The 23,336-nt window shown below is 44.7% G+C and overlaps 1 long non-coding RNA gene across 1 annotated transcript in view; it reads right to left on the bottom strand.

Annotated features, from left to right (window-relative positions):
• Positions 1 to 6,108: 6,108 nt before the first annotated feature.
• Positions 6,109 to 23,336, bottom strand: part of LOC110302549 (uncharacterized) — a 65,289-nt gene continuing 48,061 nt past the window's right edge. The window contains exon 4 of the long non-coding RNA XR_015044567.1: positions 6,109 to 6,246. This is a non-coding gene — a long non-coding RNA (uncharacterized LOC110302549). The remainder of the gene's footprint in view (positions 6,247 to 23,336) is intronic.

The raw sequence follows: 23,336 nt of genomic DNA, 5'->3' as shown, positions 1-23,336 counted from the left end.
ACAAAACAAAACAAAACAAAACAAAACAAAAAAATCCAAAGCATCATTTTGCTTTAGATGTGCTGTCACCAGTTGCCCACCCTTAGCCAGAGGAGTAATTCATTAGCAGTAATAATTCTTTACTTATTTTAGTTTTAATCACTGGTATGCATGTTAATGACGTGTATGGGTACATGTGGAGCCCAGAGGCATCAGATCCCCGGAGCTGGAGTTATAGGCAATTGTGAGCCACCTGATGTGAGTGCTAGGAATTGAACTCTGGTCCTTGTGGAAGCGTAATACACTCTTAACCTCACTTGGCAAATACTGGGGACACAGTGATGACGCTCTCCTAGACCATAGAGTTCTGTGTTATGTTGATCACAGACAAAGACAACACATGGAAACTGTAAATGAAAGCCAGGTTTAGGCTTGTCAGTGGGTGGGATAGAATGGTGGATGTGACCAGAATTCCCTCCCAGTGAGTTGTTGCTTACAAGATATTTATTTACAGTCTAGCCAAATATAAACTCCATACATTCATGTGCATATGCAGATATAGAAGCAGCCTGTATGTGTAGGCCAAAGATCATTTTATGGTGTCGTTCCTCAGGCTCTGCTTACCTTAGTTTTTTGAGACAGGGTTTCTCACCAGGTCCATGGCTCGTGGACTGAGCAAAGATGGCTGGTCATCAATCCCCAGAGAGCTGCCGGTCTCTGCCTCTGCAGGGCTGATACACACATGGATCATCATGCCTGGATTTTTACTTGGGTGTTGGAGACTCATTCCAGTTCTTCTGAGGTAAGCAGTTCCCAGATCACACCCTGATTTAAGACATCAGATCCCTGTTATAGCTCAGGCTGTCTGCAAAATTGCTAGTAGCTCTGACCGGCTTCAAACTGGAAATCCACAGGCGTGACACAAACTCTTTAATTAAAGATGTCTGCCACAGAACAGATATTTTGACTTATGAGAGACAGATGAACAGGCAGTTCGGTCCACACTGAACACAGGGTTGTAATGTCTGAATGCTTCAAGGTAGTAAACCCCATATGCATTTGAAAGCATCCCCTAGAGATACCTTTCAGGTAGAGTTCTACTTGCAGATTTAAAGAAAAATCACACATGAAGATTCTGCAAAGTCCTGCAGAGAAAAAAAATCTACCTATCATCTATGTATGAGTCTATGCTTATATGTATGTATATATATATATATATATATATACACACATATATATATATGTACTATGTGTAGTGTGTAGTATGTAGTATACATGTATGTTGTATGTAGTATGTATGTATGTAGTATGTTATCTATCTACCAACCTACCTACCCATCCATCTATCACTCATTTATCTTTTATTTACATCCTCTTGTCTATGAGTGACATGTAACTCAGGCCTCCTCATATTGCTCATAGGACTATTTTACAAAAACTCATATATATCCAATGAAAATTTAATATTCTAGGGAAGTTTTGTTGGAGCCCCTGGTTCAACCTATTCAGATCGTCTCCAGTGAGTTTTCTTTTTTAAAACCTTCATAGGCTGGGAATGCTGCTGAGTTGGTAGAGTGATTGCCTAGTGTTCACAAGGCCCTGGGTTTTATTCCCAGCACCATGGGAACAAGATATGGCAGCACAGGCTTGTAATCCCAGCACTCAGGCAGGAGGATCAGCAGTTCAAGGTCATCCTTGGCTACTGAGTGAGTCTGAGGCCGGCCTGGGTTACGTGAGATCCTATCTCCATAAATAAATAAATAAATAAATAAGCAAGCAAGCAAGCAACAGATAAACAAATTTCCACTGCTGAGAAGGGAGCTGAGAATGCAGCCCAGTGGTGGAGTCCCTGTGTTATGTGCATGAAGCTCTGGGTTCTTCCCTTTTCACCACTCACATGCATGCACACCCACATGCATGCACACGCACAAAAGAATTAAATTATTGCAAATCAGGAAAAGCCCTGGATTTCAGCCCCAGCACCACAAATAAAGACAAAGGAAGAAATGACAATTGCATCATAGGCACGTTCTCCTGCATTAGGTCATTCTCTGGACCATTTTGATTAATTATTCTGCTGAATAGATGATCAAAAAAAAATCCAACCTTGTATTCTATTAGAAAAGGCAGTTGTAATAGGCCTCCTGAGTGTGCACAGAGGTCGCAGAGGGCTTCTCCTCCCAACAAAACCTCCACTCCGTTCATTTGTCTACTTTTCTGTTTATTCTTCTCAGCGTTCATTCCCCTTTGGCCATCTTAGCTAAATTTCCAATTTTCCAAAATTGCCTGCGGTGAAGCCCTCCCCCAAGAGACTACGTTTTTTATTAGTCTCTTAAGCAAGTTACACAATTCAAATCACCTCTCCCGGTCCACCCATCTGCTTGTTTTGATTTTCTTCCTCTCTGCTGGACTTGGTGTAGAAGCCCTCCGTGCCTCCTCTCCCTCCCTGCATACTGCCCTAAACTCTCCCCCACGGTTCTGTCTATCCTCTCTGTCAGGGTCCGGGGGGCCCCTTCTGTTCACATGGCTCCGGGCCCACGGGTACCGGCCCCATCTGTCGGCAAAGCAGTTTCGCCTAACCAAAGACCCGGTGCAGGAAACTCTCCTCTGAAGAATTGACGTCACTAGGTGTTCTCCTGAGACTTGTGCCCTAAAAATTAGCTACCTTGAGGGACACTAAAGGGCATTTCACCGTGGACTAGAGATGCTCCACCGGCAGTGATAAAGCACCTCGCCCACACAGCACCGCCCTTCAGTCTTTCCTTTCCGAGCAGTGAAGCATCAACAGGAAAACGGGGATTGACAAACAGTCTCTGAAGGCCAAGCTGAAATGTGAAAAGTGATTAGATTTCAATGCACAAGCAGATTATAGAATGTAGCCTATTTTTGAGACATCATGTCTCATGGCTAAATCTACCTATACAACCACTGCCTCAAAACAAGGGTATCACTGAAAGATGGCAGTCACTCCCTCAGGCCACCTGTAAAAGAGACACATCGCAGAAAAAGTGCTTTCTTGAAAGGAAAGTGTATTTCTGAAATTCAAATTACCCCATCTCCATTAAAAAAAAAAAAAAGTGAGAAAACCAGAGAAGTTTAAAGGTTGAATAAATTACTACACCGTGACTGGTCTTCAGTTGGTTTTTTTTTTGTTGTTGTTTGGTTTTTTTGTTTGTTTTGTTTTGTTTTCTTCCTGCTTCAAATTTGATTCATTTCTAACACAGATCTATGGGATGATTTAGAGCCCCAAGTGCCAACAGGAGATCAGAACAGTCGCAGCCAGCCACTGTACAGGGCATGATTGTGTGCCAGAACAGAAAGAGGTCTCAAAATTGTGGATGACACCTGAAATGGGTACCCTGGAACCTCCAAGTGCTAGGAGACGCTTGCCTCTGACGTTTCCCCGTGTCCTCCCTGCGTGGAGCCCAGCACTGCAGCGACCCTGTTTATCTGGCCCCCGCACAACAGTGTCAGGACGCATTTCCATTTTCCAAGTGACTGCTGCCACTGGGCCGCAGTCTGTGCTCATTTCTCGAGTAGCTAAACCCTTTGACACTGTGGTTTTTAATTAAAATTACATTAGAGTTAATCAACCAGAAAGAGGCTGCTGTAGAAGGCAGGTCTGACTGCAACCTGCACAGGGCACAGAGGCTGCCAACTCGCTAACGATGCGCCTGCAGATGTCAGTCTGCCCACATAAGCCCCACGGTGACAGAGACGCAAGGAGAGGTCAGTTTCGTTCCTGTTTTCTCGGGGACGGTCAGATAAAAAAAATATTGAGATAGCAGGAGCGTGGTTAAAAGTTAAAAATCAGATAAGCTTTGGCCTCTAAAGTGCACCGACCTAGGGTGTCTGCCATGGCCCCACCCCAAACCACGGAGCGAAGCTGTCTGTCACAGTCTTGGTGCTGCGCTTGGCCTGGCTTTGTCTGGAGAGGGACAGACGCAGCAGCTGAGCAGGGAGTCCTGGTTCCTTGCAGGGGCTTCCTTGAAACCTGGCTCTGCGCAGTACTGTATCTCTTCATGCATTCCAGACCAAACAACGACCAAATTAAATTCAAGGTCTAAGCTCCGCAAGCTACCGGGTATTTGCTAATGAAAACGCCGGTGTCAAGCTTAAAACACAAGTTGCTTTCTGTTTTGTTCTCACATGGCTAGTTTACTTAATACCTCCTGGCATTATTAAAGTACCTGGCATGTCATAAGGAGTTAATTGGTTTAAATAATGAATAAATGAATGAATGAATGAAAGTGTGTACTGTTTGTCAAAACTAATTCTATCTCTGCTTCTTCCTTTCCTCCTCCCATTCCTCTTCCTCCTTTCTTTTCCTTCCCCTTTCTTTCCCCTTTTTCCCTGTCTGTCTGTATTATCTATCTGTCTATCTATCTATCTATCTATCTATCTATCTATCTATCTATCTATTGAAACAGGGTCTTACTGGCTGGACTGGAACTAGCTGTGTAGACCAGGATGACTTTGAATTTAACATTGGTCCTCCTGTCTCTGCTTCCCAAGGGCTAGGATCATGGGCATACATCACCATGCTCAGCCTCATCTTTGTGTATGCGTGTGTGCATGCAAATGAGTGTGTGTGTGTGTGTGTGTATACATGCCTGTGCATCTCTTTCTAAAACTACAAAAAGCACCATTGGTTAAAAACTGTTAGATGGCATTTATTTTGTACATGCACTTTGATTTACCGGAGCTGCTGCCTGGATCAGCAAATGACTATTTCCGGAGCAGTCCCTATGGCCAGACATGTTGTCAGGTGTGTGGGACCTTCACACCAGTTTTCTGACTGATGAGTGCTGTCCTTTAGAATCTCTACAACCAGTAGATCAAGTGATAGCAAGGGCTATGTTATCCATCTATTGCCACAGTTAAAGCTCACCCACAGAAGCAAAGGGGATGTGGTAGCAGTCATCTGATAAACCAACTACAGGGGCTGAGTTGGTGTGCATCTTAGAAGAGTTCATGCTGTCAAAATCTGTATGCATCTCTCCCTCTAAAGGAATCCATACCTTCAGTGTTAGCTGCCGTTCCTGTTGCTATGACGAAATCCCCGAGAAAAAGCAACTTAGGGAAGGAAGGGGAGTTTTTTTCGGCTCATAGTTTGAGGGTGCAGTCTGTTGTGGTGGGGAAGGGCATGGGCAGGAACAGGAAAAGGAGCTTCTGGTCACACTGTGCCCACAGTCAGGAGGCTTATGTCTCTTTAGTCAGTCCAGGATCCCATCCCATGGGATGCTGCCGCCCACACTCAGGGTGAGTCTTCCCACCTCAATTCCGTCCAGGAACTTGCTTACTACCGTGCTCAGAGGCTTGTCTTCTAGGTGACTCTATATCCTTGCCAAGCTGAAAACCAATATTAACTCACACACACCCATACGAGAGTCAGAGACAAAGGACGGATTTGATATGTGAAATTATATTCAGTGCAGTAAATATAAAAATGGGGGCTGGGAGGGCAGTACAGTGGTACCATGTTTGATCCTGGGTCCACATTCCAGAACCAAAAAAGATGAAAGAAAGAGGAAGAGAAGCCAAGGAGGGGATAGGGCAATTTCTTCAGTTTCCTGGTATAAATATTTAGTGATAAAGATCTGAATCAAAGTATCAGTGTGGGGAAGCACCTTGGACATGTTAAAGACGGACCACTGTCAGGCAGTGCTACTGATGGGAGTGGCGGACAACTCAGGAAAGTGTTTTCCTTTGGACAGCCTGGCTCCAACGTGCAAAGCCCTAAGCACTCCAAGACTGCCCCTTGCTATGCAGAAAACATCTCTGCTTTTTAAATGTTTGTCTGAATGAGGCCATTAGACCGGGATATCATATCATGCCTGGTTTTGATGAATTCAAGTACCTTTGATGTTGTACATTCAGATAGAAGACATGACATTGTCATGCCATGGGAATGTGGATGTCGGAATTCTTCTTCCAAGCAAGCATAAGTCAGCATTCAAAATGTAATCCTCACTTCTGGCCCATGGAAAGCTGCACCATAAACACCGTTGAAGACATTGCCAATCGTCAGTCCAGGAGCCAGGATCCTAAAATGATCAACCTGTACACACACACACACACACACACACACACACACACACACACAAGTAATATTCAAATGGCCCAGTAGCGTGTTCAAAATCCCCAACAAGCAATGCCGAGGTTTTGAAAGACGGACCATTTTTATTTGTAGAACAATAATAAATAGTGCTTTGGAATTCTGCTTGTGCTCTTGCGTATCTGTTGAAACGTCCCCCGACTCCACACCTGAAATTTGCAGAATAAAAGTTATAAAAAAGATACAACAAAAAGAAATGCTTATACAACTCTTTTTAAACAGTCACATTATTAACAGAATCAGCAACTTAATTAAAAGTCTGTTAATTGTGGTGTTAATAAACCTGGCACATTTTCAATGGAGACTGACACAGTTCAAACTGGTGCTTGCTGGTAGTCTGTCAGAATCTGGATGAGAACACCAGCTCTATGTGCTACCAATGTTACGCTTGTATTACTTGAAAATGTTGGTGGCCATTACAGATGTTCTGTGATGAATTTTTTGCTTTATGTTTTCTTTTTAAACACAATCATTCTACTTAGGAACCAGGGATAAAATAATAGACTGAACAGTTTACTTTCTGGCCAAGGATTTATCTCCAACATGATTATCTATGATGTTAACGTTTCAAATAAGCTAATTCACTTTTTTTTGCTTGTATATATACCTATGTGCATTGTGCATGTATGCATGTCTCTCTGTGTATGTATGTGTGTGTCTCTGTCTCTGTGTGTATGTACATATGTGTGTGTGTATATATTCGTGTGTGTGTGTGTGTGTGTGTGTGTGTATGTGTGTGTGTGTGTAGGCCAAAGGTTGACATCATGTGTCTTCCTTCCTGCCTTCCATTTTATTTACTGAGGTGGTGTCCCTGGCTGAACCCAGAGCTGGCCAATTCTGCCAGGCCCACCTGGCTTTTAAGAGAGTGCAGGGGACCCAAATGCAAGTCCTTATACTTGTGCACGAAATGCTTTATCCACGGAACCATCTCAGTCATTTGAAACCACATACAGAAACACTATCCTTGTGGTTAAGAAGTCTAATATGTTTTAGACTAATTAGAAGTCTAATATGTTAAGAAAGATTTGCCATACTAACAATTATAAAGACCTGAGACCATAAAATATAGACTCATGTTATGCAGAGAAATAGTGCTGGGTGTGGTGGCGCACGTCTTTAATCCCAGCACTCGGGAGGCAGAGTCAGGTGGATTTCTGAGTTCTAGGCCAGCCTGGTCTACAAAGTAAGTTCCAGGACAGCCAGGGCTATACAGAGAAAGCCTGTCTCGGGAAAAAAAATAGCTTAAATTATTTTTTTTAAGCATGGTCTCACTATGTAGCCCAGGCCGGTTATAAACTTTCAATCCTCTGTCTCAGCTTCCTGACTGCTAGGGTTATAGGGATGTGCTACTGTGCTGGGCTTTTAACTGTAGAAAAAAAGGCAAACTTGAGAAGAAAGTTGCAAAGCTATTACAAAGAACTCCACAATCCCTTTACGTATGCCCACCTGCCTCAGTGACTACATGACGGCCCCTGTCATTCTGGCAGGCGGGCACTTGCTGAACCCTTCAAGAGTGAAACTGCCAACACCATCCAACACTGGCTCATACTCTTAAGTACTTTCTAGGAACAATATTTTCACATAACCCCAATGCCCTTGTAATATTTATAAAAATCAACATGGACAAAATATAACTTAGAATTGATAAGCCAGTCTTGCCCAAAAAATCCCATTGGGTCCTTTTCAATGAAATTTTCTAGCTTGGTATCTCACCCAAAATCATCTATTATATTTATCTGTTGGGGCTTTTAAAATCTCTAACAGTTTCTCAAGCTCTTCTTTGGTGGCATTAGACTTTTAAAGATGACAAGCCAGACAGGCAGTGGTGCTGTACACCTTTAATCCCAGCACCAGAGGCAGAGGCAGAGGCAGAGGCAGAGGCAGAGGCAGAGGCAGAGGCAGAGGCAGAGGCAGAGGCAGAGGCAGAGGCAGAGGCAGAGGCAGAGGCAGAGGTAGAGGCAGGAAGAGCTCTGAGTCTGAGGCAAGCTCTGATCTACAGAGAGTTCCAGGACAGCCAGGGTGTCATGGTTTGAATATGTTTGGCCAAGGGAGTGGCATGGCCTTGCTGGAGTAGGTGTGTCCCTGTGGATGTGGGCTTTAAGACCCTATCCTAACTGCCTGGAAGTTATCTTCCACTAGCAGTCTTCAGATGAAGTTGTAGAACTCTTAGCTACTCCTGTACCATGCCTGTCTGGATGCTGCCATGTTCCTGCCTTGATGATAATGGACTGAACCTCTGAACCTGCCAGCCACCCCCAATTAAATGTTGCCTTTTATAAGAGTTGCCTTGGTCATGGTGTCTGTTCACAGCAGTAAAACCCTAACTAAGACACAGGGCTACACAAAGAAATCCTGTCTCAAAAAACCAACCAAATTAATAAATGAATGAATAACTAAATAACCATAAACATTAAAAAAAAGAGAGATGGCAAGGCATTTCTTTGTGGAGTCCCCTTGGTTCTGGCTTATCTAATATTTTAGCATGATTAGATTTTACTAGTATGTGTTTAACTAGAACACCACAGATAAGGCGTTTTGTGCTTCTTCCCTCTTTGCACATGTGAGCGCAGGTACATGTGTGCCGTGATGCCTGTTAGTCCTCCCTCCCCCACTTCTGCCTTGTTTGAGACAAGGTCTCTCTTATATGCTAGCTGGCCTATGAGCTTCCTGGTGTTCTATCCCTATCTGATCTTAACACAGGGATCGCAGACATGTGACTATATGTCTGGCTTTATGTGGGTCCAGGGACTCCTCACACCTGTGCTTAGCTTACTAAGCCAATTTCCCAGCCAATTCCATGCTTCTTGACGCCTCATCTAAAGGGCACAAGGTGTGTGTGTTGGGGGGAGGGGTCGGAGTTATCAGCACAGCCATGTTTAATGTGGGCAGGAATCCATGTTTGATGTGGGCAGAATTCTCGGTGGGCAATAGGTGAGCAGGTGAGATGTTAATGAGGGACGGAGCTATCAGGCAGCATCACAGTTACTCCCCTTAAATTCTCCGTGATAAACGGGGAGGAGCAGCTTTGTAATTCAGACATCTGGTGCACGCCATCAAATGCTCAGAACCGCACCCTCTCAATAATTAAACACACAGGGGATCCCTCGGAGCCGTTGTCTCCCATTTCACTTTCTAGCACCTACATGGAAAATTACATTAAGAAATGAGAACTTACAAGGAGAGGAAGTGATAGAAAAACACAGAAGCAGAGAGATAGCACCTTCCTCTCACATAAACCCTAAGTAAATGGATCTTATAAGGTGAGATATTTCTACATTGTGTGTCTGCACTAACTCACAAAACAAATGTCCTCAAGTTTGCTTGATGGGTTTCAAAATGGCGAAAAAATCACAGGGCAGACTCTGTGGAGCTTCCTGCGGAGCAAAAACTTGTAGCTGTGGACGAGGAGCATGGGCGGCTAAGCTGCGGCCTGTAGTCTACGCTGACTCTTGGCTTCAGAGCACCAGCACTTCATGGCCTTCCTTAAAAATGGAAGAAGAACGTGCCAGAATTTTAACACTAAAGCAAAGAATGCCTGCTGCCAGCTGGCTTTTAGTCTTGTTCTACAGTCTCTTCTTAAACCTCTATAAGGCCAAACCACATATGGCCTGGGACTAGAAGATCCAGCCTAGAATTCTGCCCGCGACTGAACAGACTCACTCGCTGGGTTGATTGACTTGAACTTTCATAATTTTTGAACAGATGCGATAACGATGAGTGAATCTGACCTGCCCTGAGTCCTTGCAGAAGAACAGGAAGTGATAGCCAGGCTCCGTGTCTATTTCAGGATTCTCCCCGGGAGACTCTGCTTCTTTTCAGAAGGAGCGAAGCCCCAGGGGTCTGAGGATGACTCGGGAAGTGCTAAAATAACTCATCCGGAGGCTACTGAGCAATGGCTGCTATCTGACAGAACCTCTCCACATTCCAGCTGTGCCCAAGCTCCAAGATGGAGACGTTCCTAGATTTCTTCTTTAAAAGTATTTTTAGAATTTTCTTAGAGGTATACATTATAGATTGAGTACAGTCTTTGCCCCGGCCCTCATCTCTGCACCTCCCCCCAGGGGTATAATTCTACTAGCATATACATGTGTGATCTCATGTGGCTGTACACAATCTAGGAACCAAGACTGGGAGAAATGTGGGACTTGTCTTCCTGATACTGGCTCAGTCCATTTATCCGATAATCCATGTTCACCAAAATGATGTGTCTTTATTGTTTCCAGTTGAAGAAAACCCATGTATCATAAACCACATTTTCCTCACCTGCTCTGGTGGACACCTAGGCTTCTTTGTAGCTCCTGAGACGATTGCTGCAGTAACCATGGGAGTGAAGGGGTTTTGGATCTGTGAAGCACAGCATAGGTGTGCGATCTTAAGAGTGTGTGAAATTTCAATTATTTGACTAACTGGGGAAAAACTGTCATTTAAAAGTTGTAAGGGAACCAGGAAAATGGCTTGGTGGGTAAAGCTGATGGCTTGAGTCCAGTCCCTGGAACCCACATAAAAAGCTGCATGTGGTAGAAAGTGTGTGTAATCCCAGTCCTCCTGTGGTGAGATGGGAGGCAGAAACAGGAGGATCAGCTGGAAGCAGGGGCCAGCTAGCCTACAGTGTGATCCAGAGCTGGCACCAATCAGAGAGTGTGCTGCTTAGAAGAAAGTGGAAGAGAACACACACACACACATTCACACAGACACACACATACTGTCACACACACTCACACACATAGTTACACATACACTCACACACATCACACACACATAGTTACACACACACTCACACACACATAGTTGCACACACACTCACACACATATACAGTCATACACTCACACACAGTCACACACACACTCGCACACACACTCACACACATATATACACACTCGCACACACACTCACACACACATACACACACTCTCACACACAATTAAAAGCCATAAGGCACTTTTATATTGTATATGTAATGCATATGTCTAATATGTATACGTATAAATGAGTCTTATATTTTATTTATTTTTATTTATTTACTTATTTATTTATTTGGTTTTTTTCGAGACAGGGTTTTTCTGTATAGCCCTGGCTGTCCTGGAACTCACTTTGTAGACCAGGCTGGACTCGAACTCAGAAATCCACCTGCCTCTGCCTCTCGAGTGCTGGGATTAAAGGCATGCGCCATCACCACCGGCGTTGATCTCTTCTTAATCATTGCTAATTTCTTAGCTCCAGCTGACCAGTATAGATTGATCCAGTAACACAAAGGGCTTGCTTTAGTAGTTCTGGTATCCTGTAATCACAACTGATTCTTCAGCCCCAGCTAACCAGAGCCACAGAATCTTTACAATCAAAAGAGCAATGGCCCTGATAAGAATCTTTAATCATCTTTCTGAAATTTCACAAGCCAGGCCTCCATCTTCTACACTGTTCTCAACATTATCTCCTACAGAACACCCTACAGAGCTCTTAACATCCCATTGACTTCTCTAGCCCAAAGTTCCAAGGTCCTTTCACAGTCCTCCCAAAACCACGGTCAGGCTGTCACAGGAACATCCCACTCCTGGTACCAATTTGTTTTTGTCAGGGTTTTTATTCTTGCACAAAACATCATTACCAAGAAGCAAATTGGAAAGGGTTTGTTTAGCTTATACTTTCACACTGCTGTTCATCACCAAAGGAAATCAGGATTGGAACTCCCCAGGTAGGAACCTGGAGACAGGAGCTAATGCAGAAGCATGGAGGGATGTTTTGTACTGGCTTGCTCCTTCTTGCTCAGCCTGCTTTCTTATAGAACCCAGGACTTCCAGCCCAGGGATGGCACCACCCTCAATGGGCTTCTAAAATATCTGTATGCAACCATTCGGTGATTAAGGTGGTACTATGGGATACTCCTAGGTACCAGACACTGCAGTAAGCAGGGAACAGAACCAAGCAGGTGTAGTCTCTATTTGCACGATGCTTCATTCTAACATCAAAAAATTAAAAGGAAAGAAACTAGCTGTTCTTACGCCCATCACTTTAAAAAGGCGTGTGTGTGTGTGTGTGTGTGTGTGTGTGTGTGTGTGTGTTGATATCTGTGGTTGTATGCCTGCCCAGAGGCCAGAAAAGGATGTCAGGTATCCTCCTCTAGCACTTGCTACCTACTCCTTTGAAAGCAGACGCAGACTCTCCCTGAACCCAGGCCTCTTGCTCTCTCTGTTAGGCTAACAGCCAGTGGGCCCTGGTGATCCTGTCCCCACACCCTTAGGAGCTGGGGTCACAGGCATGTGTCAGATGACAGCTTGTTATGTGGGAGCAGGGGTCTGTCATTTCAGTTCTTATGATTGCACACCAAGGACCATGTCACTCCCCTGACTGTATCACGTTTAATTATTCAGAAAAATTGGTCTTGGAGGTGTCTATCAGACTTGCCCTTCGTGGGCCACAATTACATCACATGTAATCATCCTATCTGCAAGGGAATCTGGGAGCACAAGTCTCCAAATATTTCTGCTTCCATCAGGGCCAGTGGTGGGGTGTACCATAGGAGAGAGGATGTAGGGCGTGTCTGCTGCAGGGTTTGACACAGGGCCATGCAGATGTAGTCATTCAATAGCTGGTTTGAGACAAAGCATTAAAGTTGACAATCATTGTCTTAGGTCAGAATTCAATATTTACTTCCAAGCATTTTAAAAGTTATTTTGCTTATCTAGGTAATTGTATGGAGGATAGAGGATAACCTTGGGTCATCCTCAAATGATCTCCATGTTGGTTTACTGGAACCCAGTCTTTCACTATCCGGGAACTCACCAAATTGGCTGAACTGGCTGTCCAGTAAGCCCCAGGATCTGCCCGTCTGTCTCCCCAACACTGCTATAGAAACATATGCACCTTTCCTTTCCACGTGGGTGCTGGGGATTGAATTCCGGTCCTCACGCATGCCTGGCAGGCACTTTACAATCTAATCGTGCCCCAACTCCCTACTCATCTTTATTTTGTTTGTTTCTGTCTCTTTTCCTGGTAGCCCTAATCGACCGTGTGTATAACAGCTCTAACATTCTAAACAAACAAACAATAAATGCTTTGGGAATTCACCAAGATGCGCTGGATTGTTCCCTGGACTAAGTGATGGCATTTGGTTTGCTCACCTGGAAAGAGCTACGACTGACTTCAGAAATGGCATCGTGCCCTGGGTTCCGTTCTGGTCATCCCACACCCTCCAGGCCAGAGCTGTGAACGTATGCGTTCTGTCAGCCTTCTCCTCGAGTTCCTCCTGACCTGGCCTGAGTCTCAGAGCTCTTTTGTCTGGGGGCAAGAGCAAGGCTAAGTCTGGACCGTTTACTGTACTTTTCTGCGGGCAATAAAGCCTCGGTTCTATCAGTACTGTCCAAAGGGCAAATATAAAGTGAAGGCTAGGGGAGGGGCACTGTCTGGGCAGGAAGGCAAGGAGGCAGCCTCTGACAGATGTTCACACCTTCCCGCACAGCTGGGAGACACTGGCCGAGTCTCCGAGCCCACTGTTGCCTCGTCTGGCACGATGCTCAGTTAGCCTTCCCCTCATCCTCAAGCTAAAACAGTTTGCTATCGTTACACATCAGAGGCTGAACCACCCCAAGTCCCTCGAACAGTCCTGCTGAGGGGCATGTCTTCTCTAGGTCAGGAGTTCAACAGAGGTTAGCAGAGACAGTTAAACGGTGGGCAGAAGGCAAGGAGGGGAGAGAGGAAATATTAATAGATGATTTCAGAGGCCATTTCCGTTGTGTGTGTGTGTGTGTGGGGGGGGGTTTCTGGCCAAGAAAGTAAGCAAAAATTCACTCTGTGATATATTGTACATAATGCACTAAAAGAATGCATGACTTGCTGAGGTGCGTCCAAGTGTAGATCACATTCCTACATATCTGTTCCTGTCGCCCAACTAATAAGGATGGGGAGTTCAAAACAGCAAAGGGACCAAGAAAACATGAATTATGTATTTGAAATGTATTAAGTGGATGACATATCTTGTGTGTTTTCCTTACCTTAGATTCATCTGCCCCATGTCTCCCCCTGTAGCTGCCAACTCCCTGTATACAGAAGATGTGTGTGGCAGATGTTTAAAACAAGAGCTGGACAGAGCTTGTACTTAGCACTGGTTTCCATCCCTAGCATCACACACACTGGGAATGGTGGTGTTTGCCTGTTATTTCAGCTCTTGGGAGGTAGCAGCAGGAAGATTATGAGTTCAAGGTCACCCTTGATGTTCTAGGCCAGCTCACCAGCTTCAAACAACATCAGAAAAAGATCATCTATAATTTTTTTTTTCTGACAGAGTATCACTCCATATGCAAGGCTGACCTCAAAAAATGCAGTAATCCTCCTGCCCCAGACTCCTGTTTTTTGTCTAACCTTGAATCAGATCCACCAAATGTGGCTTATGGAATTGTTTTAATTTAAATTTTATATACTCTTGTGTATGGGTGTTTTGTTTACATGAAGTCTATGCACTGCCTGCATGTCTGGTGCATTTTGAAACCAGAAGGTGTAGCATCCCTTGAAACTGGAAATACAGATGGTTGTGAGTTACCATGTGGGTGCCAGGAATCCAAACTGGTCCTATAGAAGAGCTGCTAGTGTTTTTAACTGCTACCCTTGAGTATTTTTTAAAAGGACTGTGTAAGTATGCGTGTTCATGGACTGTATGTAGTATATATGTGTGTATGTTTTAGATGTGTGTGTGTGAGTGTGTGTGTGTGTGTGTGTGTGTGTGTGTGTGTGAGAGAGAGAGAGAGAGAGAGAGAGTGTGTGTGTGTGTCAGACCAGAGGTTGATGTGCATTTTTATCTGTTTGTTTTTCTGAGTCAGGGTATTTCACCAAACCTAAAGCGTGCTGGCTGGCTAGGGTGGCTGGCTAGCAAGCTTCTGAGCCCTTCTGGCCTAACGGTGTTACAGGCATGTGCCACCAAACCCCACTTCTTATGTGGGTGGTAGTGAGGATCTAAGCTCAAGTCCTCACGCATATATGATGGGCCCTTTTCCCACAGAGCCATTTCCCTAGCCCCAGATTATGGTTTCTTTAAAAACTCTGTGCTATGAGGGTACACAATAAAGTAGCAAGCATGTCAGAACAGAAAAGTCTAGATTCTCATCCCACTTCATAAATAATTAGCAGGGAGATTTTTGAGTCTTGACTCAGTCTCCAGTGTCTTTCACTCCCTTGGAAACTTAGTTACAAAGAATTCTGTTTCCCTAGCGTTTACCACTGCACACTCAGTTTTGATTCAATAGGCGCTCTCTGACCATCTCATTTATGAATCTCCTTATTAAAAAAAAAACACACAGGTTGGTATGGGTTTGTCTAGATCTCATTTAATTTTTTTAAAGTTGATGTTGAAAATTCAGAGTAGAATTTAAAAGTGCCAGTTCTGGTTTAGCACCGTGCTTAACATCTTTGAAACTTTCCGGGATTATTTTAACCTGGTTTACCTAAAGATTTTTACAGCTGTATGTACACACACACACACACACACACACACACACACACACACACACACACACACACAGATGCACACATGCACGAGAGAGAGAGAGAGAGAGAGAGAGAGAGAGAGAGAGAGAGAGATTTGAAAAATGTTATGACAAATACCCATTCTCTATGTTGAAGACATAATCACATTGATATAAGACTGGCTTCAAGAAACAGTGGGAACAACTGAACAACTGTCCATTTAGATCAGAGGAGAAAGAATTCTATTTGAGGGAGACCATACTTTTGCATTTAGATCTTCTCTCTCTCTGTAGGACTAGAGATCACTGCAGCAGGGCAGGGAATACTAAGAGGGGAAATGGATGCAGCCCCAGGCCTGCCTCACTCCCACAGGGGTGCCCCTGTCGGTAGTGGGTGTGATGGCTAACATTGCTCTGAAAACCATGGTGGTAGTTCTGGATTTTATCCAGCATGTAGTATGACCTCAGAGAGAGGGAGACAGACTCACACACACAGACACACACACACACAGACAAACAGACACACACACACACACCCCAGAGGGGAAGGAAAGAGGGAGGGAGGGAGGGAGGGAGGGAGGGAGGGAGGGAGGGAGGGAGGGAGGGAGGGAGGGAAGGGGTTGTATGCATGTGCTCATGTGTATGCAAGGCTGCTGGAGAATGACAGTTGCCCTCTCTTTATCACTCCCTTCTGTATTCTCTTGAAACAGGGTCTCTCCCTGAACCTGGAGTTGACAATTTTCAACTAGGATGGCTAGCCAACAAGTCCCAGAGGTTCTCCTGTCTCCATCCCCCATAGTGCTGGGCTGTATGTGACATTTTAGGAGCGTTCAAGGATCTGAACTCATGCCTGCCTTACTCATTAAGCCATTGCCCTTGACTCACCCCTGCTTCAAGAGTTACAAGCTGGGCAGTGATGTGGTTTGCTGTCCATATCTAAAAGATGATTCTGGCCACGGAGGAAACAGCACACAGAAAGGCAGCAGTCAAGGCATCTAGGAGAGGTGCTGCCAGAGGGTGAGGAGGCAGTGATGGGGCAGAGGAAGGACTTGATGGATCTTTTGAACAAACTGCCTATCCACTAGATACAAAGTTACATGAAGGACTAGTGTCAAGGAGAGTTCTGGGATTATTAAATGTTATTTATTATTAAATGTTGTTACCTTTTAGCATGGGAAAACTTGGAGAAGATAAGGCTTTACCGCAGTTACCAGGGCAGCCATAATTGTGCATTTAACTCTAGGCAGGTTCTTTTGGAAATCTGTTACCAGCCTATGGGATTCAGGCTTTAAACACAGGTTGCACATCAGATAAGAGTCAGTGTCAAGCCTTACCGAGACAGTCTGGAAAGAGAGAGGGAAGAGAAGGCAGATCCAGTGTCAGTGCTAGACCAACAGTAAGATGTAGGGTAAAGGAAGAAGGGTCAGGAAAATTCCCACACGGACCTGAGCAAGAAGAGCTTCACTAAATAGGAGGCAGCCAAACAGAAAGCCAGTCGAAGAGAACAGTGGGCAGTGTAGACATGGTGATGGGCCTGTGTGGGCATGAGCAGGTGTGTATGGGCATGAACAGGTATATGTGGGCATGAACAGGTGTATGTGGGCATGAGCAGTGTGTGGGCGTGAACAGGTGTATGTGGGCATGAGCAGGTATGTGGGCATGAGCAGGTGTGTGGGCATGAGCAGTGTGTGGGCATGAGCAGGTAGGTAGGCATGAGCAGGTAGGTAGGCATGAGCAGGTGTGTGGTCGTGAGTAGGTGTGTGGGCATGAGCAGGTGTATGTGGGAATGAGCAGGTGTGTGGGTGTGAGCAGGTGTGTGGGCATGGCAGGTGTATGTGCACATGAACAGGTGTGTGTGGTTGTGAGCAGGTGTGTGGGTGTGAGCAGGTGTGTGGGCATGGCAGGTGTATGTGCACATGAACAGGTGTGTGTGGTCGTGAGTAGGTGTGTGGGTGTGAGCAGGTGTGTGGGCGTGAGCAGGCTCTGCAGTGAGCAGCTACAGGGCTGAGCTTCTTTGGAGAGCTTGAAGCACAATCATGCATCAATTGGGGGAAAGCGCTCTCACCATTCTGCCTTGGATCCTCCCACTTGAAGAAGTCAGGTCTTCCTTAGCCTCTTTTCCTGTTGGAGGTTTTCGTCCTCCTATTCTTTTCCAAGGCAGTTGCATGACTTGGCTGAGTTCACTCTGCTTTGTCAGTATACTTCAGGGCCCGAGGTTATCTCAAGATGGTGTGTTGGAGTCTGTACAAGTTTCATTTATTTAAAACATGGACTTGGTAAAAAAAAGAGTCTCTGGAGATGTAACACCTTCCCCCTCTGGCAAGCGCAGGGAGGGGAAACAGACCATACATAGCAAATATCATTTACACCGTTCTAACACGTTCCTAGCACTCTTACCAAACCCTAATGAAGGACTGAGAAGATGAGGGCTGTGCAGATGTTTTGAGATTACAAAACCAAGTAAGGAAGTTGAAGTTACTATCACACACATCACCTCCTTGCTTTGAAGAGATATCAATATCTATAATATCAAAATAAAAAATAAATGGGTTCATACCTCTAAAATAGAAAAAAGTACTCTTATATTATGCTAGTTAATACTGATTGTCAACTCAACAGGATTTAGAGTTCCTCAAGGGGCAAGCCTCTTGGATATCTGTGAGGGATTTTCTATGTTAAGAAAACTGGAGTGGTAAATGCAGGTGGTGCCATTCTGTGGACTGGAGTCCTAGACGGAACAACAACAAAGAAGTGAGCTGAATACCAGCACTGAGCAGCATCACTGAGCACCAGCACTGAGCACATTCCAGTACTGAGTACCAACAATGATAACCATGAGCACTGAGTACCAGCACTGAGCATCAGCACTGACAACTATCAGTAATGACAACCACCAGCACTGAGCACCAGCACTGACAACCATCAGCACTGAGCAGTGGCACTGAGCACATACCAGCACTGAGCACCAACACTGATAACCACCAGCACTGAGCACATGCCAGCTCTGAGCACATACCAGCACTGAGCATCAGCACTGAGTGCCAGCAGTACTGGTCCCTCTCTGCTTCTTGACTATGGACACAGAGTAACCAGCTACCTCATGGCTTCCCGGTCATGGTGGTCTGTACTTCAAACTATAAGATAAAAGAGAACCTTCATTATATATTTTGGTCAGATATTTAATGACATTAACAACAGCACTAACACAATCCTGTCCCCTTCAATGTTGTGGTGACCCCACAATTTTGGGAATTCTGGAACCAGCTAGATCACTGCAACTTAAACTTAAGTCCAAGCTTCAGGCAAAGGGAGGAATCTTATCTCTCTTTGAACATGGGCTGCCTTACTCTGGGCTTATGTGGACTTCAACTGGGAGGGGCACATCTAACCCACTTCCTACCTAAAGAGCAGAGGTTACCCCAATTCAGCTGCCAAGCTTTAGACACAACATGTCAAGAGTGGACACCATTCTGGATCATGTCTAACAGGAGCAGGAAGGTACTACCACCTTAATTCTGTTTTCCTGTGTCATGTATTACAACACCCATCATTTAGATACAGCTATCAAGTCTCTCCATTAAAACATGCCCTCTTCAAGGAAAAAATGTAAAAGCCAATTAATTGTCACTGCCCTGGGTATATGCCTACGAAAATAAATTGATACGTTGCATATCATGTGTCTCTCTCTGAGGTGTGCAGCAGAGCCATCTGATGGCATCAGCTGGCCCAGTCCTTCCTGTCTTGCTCGAGTTTCTTGGAAATAAATATGTGGAGGGTACAGTGCCCGAGGTACAAAGTCTGGCAGACCTGCTGTGCCTCTCTTCTGCCTAGGGCTGGGTGCTGTGCACTGATGCAGTTCAGCATGCCCTGGGAGGTATGTCCCGAGGGTAAGTATACCCATGCAAAGTGTTTCCAGGGACCCTCAGCTGTATTGCAGTGTGGAGCACACACAGAATGAACTCCACTCAGCCTGGGCAATTTCCCAGAGTCTTGAAGCACTGGCTTGGTGTGGATCCTTGTCCTCTACTCTACCATTGCTGTCTCTGAGGTAATGGGTCCGTTTGCCAGATTTGTGAGGTGCTCTGTCTCACTAGACTCATACAGTTGGTAGGGAACCTTTGCAAGGTTGTGGTCAACTTTGTCAGCACTCCCCCTTCTCTCTGTCTCTTTGTCTCTCTGTGTCTCTATGTGTCTTTCCATCTCTCTCTGTCTCTCTCCATCTGTCTCTGTCTCTGTCTCTGTCTCTGTCTCTCCCTCTCTTCATGCCATAGAGGATACAAAGTCAAGTCTTTCCTATCCCAGCCTATCTTGTAGCCTAAAATGGCCATGAAATCAGATTCAAGCCAAGGATACATAGACAAGAAAGCTAGGGTGATTTGTGAAAGATTCTGTCTTCCTTTTAAAAGGAAAGAGTCATGTTTTGTGTGTGTGCCTGTGTGCCTGTGTGCCTCTGTGTGTGTGTGTGTGTGTCCATCCCCTTCTTTTTCTCCTGCCTCCACCGCTTCCAAAGTTTGGACTTAAATCATAAATGGCCATGGGGTGGCCAGGATGGCCTATTGTATAATGTGGCTTTCATGAACACTGATGCCTGAGTTTGATCCTCAGGACCCACAGGTGAATGAGAGAATCAACTCCTCCTACAAGACCTCCTCTGATCTTCACATGAGCACCATGGCTGCGCATGTGCACACAAAATAAATACATTGTAACTAAGGAAAGAGGAATTCTTTCATCTATTCAGTTTGGTTTCTTAAGTTTATTTCCCTATATTCTTTGTACAGTGAGAAACACACTTTCTATTAGTAAAACCCTGGTTCAAGAATGGATATATTTGTTTATTTAACTAGTTCTCTCATCATATCAAATACCCACTCTTTTCATAACTGATAGCACTGTGTCTCATGATGCTCAGTGTAACCAATGATTTTGGTTCCTTCTTACCATTGATCTGGGAAGAATACACAGTTGGTCCACAAATGTCACTCACAGCATGAAATCAAGAGTTATGCTGCTAAACCAGGCACTGTGGGATACATGCCTCTAATCCCAGCTTCCAAGAGGTAGAGGCAGGTGAAGCTCTGTGAATCCAGGCCAGCCTGGTCTACAAAGTAAGGTCCAGTCAAGGATATACAGAGAGACTCTATTTTAAGGAAATAAAAAGGAGGTGTGCTGGTGGCAGTGAGCACGCTGAGCACACAAATGAAGAGAATAATACACCAAGCACTGCAGCACTGGACGCCTCCTTTGTTATAACACAACTTGTCTTGCCTGCCCGGGAGAAGACAAATGTGGTACAAATGTCCTACTTGAGGAGGAACTCAGAATTTGAAATCATACATCTAAAAGTCTCAAGGCCAAAGACCTCAGGTCAGTGGAACCAGCAAGCTTTACCATCCTTAGAATCTTGTCGCCGACTTGTTTATATTTAGTATATTTGATGAGTTGGACAGCTTTCTAAAAGGCACTGTTACCTGCTTTGTGTGAATTCTGGTGGAAGATCCTATGCAATCTACTGAAGTATAATATAAAATCATTCTTTCATTCCCTCCCCACTCCCTCCCTCCCCACACCCTCCCTTCCTCTTCCTCTCTACTTCTTCCCTCTTCCTTCTCTTCCTCTTTCCGCCCCTTCCTCCTTTCCTCCCCACTCCTTCCTTCCCTTCTTCCCTCTCTCTCCCTCTGCCTCTTCTCCTAGGAATTGAATCCTGGCCCTTTTGCACCCTGTGCATGTTGGCCAAGTGGTGGCTAACCACTGAGCTATAATATAAGCCCTAGGTTTACTCTCTGTAACAGTACTATAACCCAAGTCATTCCTAATTCTCTAATGGCAGAAAGGTGGGAAGCACAGGCCTTTCAAACTTTCAGCCATAATACACTTAGAGTCCTCCTCTTATAAATCTCAATTTCCAGAAAAGCTATCTTTTATTTTAAAGGAAGAGAGTTTTTAGAATTTTCATATAACCATTGACATACTAAAATGTCACGGTCAAGATGCTAGGCTTGGCTGGTATTAACATCTTTAACAAGTTAGACGTGAAAAGGTATCCCTTGACAGTCAATTAGGTTACTTTCTCTGCTTGCCTAATGACTGCAGGACCCTTTGCTGTGAATTCTGGGGGTAAGATTTGAAGTGTGACTTTAGCTGCTTTCTAAAAAGGCCTGTTCATTATAGTATACCAATGGCAGATGCATATATTACGGTATCTCTAAATCCATGGATGAAAAAGGCACAGATAAGTATCCACTGCATTCTATATTTTATATCATAGTAAGTATCCATATATCTTACTAATTTTATGATCTATAATTTTAGTTGACTCACACTGGGGTCCAAAAAGACCCCTATTTATCAATGAATGCATTTATTCTGAAAACTAGAAATTTGGATATTAAATTATGTGTGATGTTTTCAAGGAAAGAGGTTTTCAATTTTTTAATTAAGATTTATTTTTATTCGTATGAATGTTTTGCCTGCATGCATCTATATGTACCATGTTCATACTTGGTCCCATGGAGGTCAGAAGAAGGTGTCAAACACCCTGGAACTGGGGTTATGGATGGTTGTGAGCCACCTTGTCAGTGCTGGGGAATGAACCTGAGTTCTTTGCAGGGCCTACAAGGTGTGTGGGTGCCTATGGAGACCATAGGTCAACCCTGGCTATCATTCCTCAGAAGTCATCTGGGTGTTTGTTTGTTTGTTTGTTTGTTTTCAAGTGTGTGATTGTGTGTGTGTGCTGTGTGTGCCCGTGTGTATAGATGCCTGAAGCAGACACTGGGACTCTTCTTCAGTTGCTTTCTACCATGTCCACTGAGGCGGCGGTCTCTCAGTGAATGCCTAGTCTAGCTAGCCAGCGTGCCCAGCTTACTCTGTAGCCTCAGAAGATTCCCACTTTCTGAGCTCTGGAATTGTGTGTGCACTGACACACTCACTGAACATTGACACGGGTTGTGGGGACTGGAGCGCCTGTCCTCATGTGTGCTGCTTACATGATACTTAACTGAGCCATGCTTAACTGAGCCATCTCCCTGCTCCCACCTTATTTTTTAAGACAAGGTCTCTCCCACTGGAACCTGGGATTCACAGATTCAGCAAGGCTGTCTGGCTAGCAAGCCCCAAGGATCCACAAGAGCACACTGCCACACACAGCTTTTGTTTGTTTGTTTGTTTGTTTGTTTTTCCCATGGGTAATAGGATACAACTCAGATTCTCATGACTGAGACACCTCCTTAGATATCACAGCGTGCTAAAGGGGCTTCTAAGAAGACTACCGCCACTTTCATGTATTTGCCATGGTAAGGCCTGCCTTCTTAGATGTTGTCTCTCACAATTGATCAATATTTAAAAATCATATGAAGAGCCTTAGCTGAAGAGCTACTGGCAGTTGAAGGCTTCTGGTGGAGGAAGAGGCACTTTTTTAATGGTATGTCCCCTGGAGTGTTGACCATACTCCAGTGGATGGCCTCATATCTTGGAGTATATGGTCAGCACAACCTGGCCTCCGTGGATTGTTCAAAATAGAAACCAAAGGAGGACATAGAGTTGGGAAGGGGTGGGCAGGTGGAGGTGGGTGGGTATGTATCTGAAGATATATATAGGCAGAGAGAGGACAGACAGAGACAGAGAGAGGCAGAGACAGAGACACTATTCTCACCCAGCTGTAGTGCACACATGTAATGTCATCACTCAGAAGGCGGAAACGAAGGATTGTGGGTTTGAAGCAAGCCAGATATACATAGTAAGACCCTGTCTGTAGTCCTAGAGTTGTCTCTGCATTTCTCCAGAAAGCAGC

This window comes from Mus caroli, unplaced genomic scaffold, assembly GCF_978045245.1.
Source record: "Mus caroli unplaced genomic scaffold, Mus_caroli_1 scaffold_11, whole genome shotgun sequence".
Taxonomy (NCBI): domain Eukaryota; kingdom Metazoa; phylum Chordata; class Mammalia; order Rodentia; family Muridae; genus Mus; species Mus caroli.
Note: the sequence above shows the minus strand (reverse complement) of the source record. Positions and strands in the feature narration are given on the sequence as shown.